We start from the raw sequence: 942 nt of genomic DNA on the forward strand, positions 1-942 counted from the left end.
TTTTTTTTTTTCAGTGTGGATTTGGCCAATTGAAAAAACAAACACAAGGGTGCAGATCTGACTGGAGGGCTGGATTCCACCCTGGTGCGCAGCCATGCTGGTCTCAGAGCCGAGTGGCCTGCCTGGAGTTCCTCGTGGCCCCCACCCTACCCCCGAGGCTCTCCTCCCCCGCTCAGAGACCGAACCTCTCCTCACGGAATAGTTTGCAACCTCAGAGCCAGCGCCGGACAGCGTGGGAACGAGCCCCAGAGGGGAGAGCAGGTCCCGCGGCCGGTGCTGTCTGCTGGGTTTCTGTCTGCGGGGCTCCTGCCCCCAAGCCAAGGCTCCCTTCTACAGGTGGGTCCACGAGGACCCTGGTGGTCCAGGGGCCTCTGTTCAGAGCACCCTGTGCCTGTGCCCTGAGCCATGTGGCCTCTGACCCCGGAACGCTCTTCCCACGTCTTCTCGTAGTGTCCCCAGCTCGTCCTCTGGAGCCAGGCTCAGAGTCACCTCCACAGGGTGGCCAGACGGCCGGGCCAGGCCACCCCCAGTCCCACCCACCCGAGCTTTTGTTTTGGGTCATGTGGCATGGGGTCTCCGATCCCTGAGCAGGAATTGAACCTGTGCTCCCCACATTGGCAGGCGAAGTCTTAACCACTGGACCACCAGGGAAGTCTCACCCGAGCCTCTGAGTTGGCTCCTCCTGCAGCTGGGATGGGCTCTGACCTTGGCCCTGTCCTGCCAGCCTTAGCTCAAGGCTGCACTGTCCCGGGCTCCTGACTTAAGATTACAACCCCCACCCCGCCCCCCACCTCTGATACCCCCTGTCATCCCCACCCCCTCACCAGAGCGCCTTCCAGCTTTGATTTACCCCATAGACTTGAGCAGCTACTGCTGCTGCTGCTGCTAAGTCACTTCAGTCGTATCTGACTCTGTGCGACCCCGTAGATGGCAGCCCACCAG

The sequence above is a fragment of the Bison bison genome, unplaced genomic scaffold (genome assembly GCF_000754665.1).
Source record: "Bison bison bison isolate TAMUID 2011002044 unplaced genomic scaffold, Bison_UMD1.0 scf7180017864144, whole genome shotgun sequence".
In the NCBI taxonomy this organism is placed as follows: Eukaryota; Metazoa; Chordata; class Mammalia; order Artiodactyla; family Bovidae; genus Bison; species Bison bison.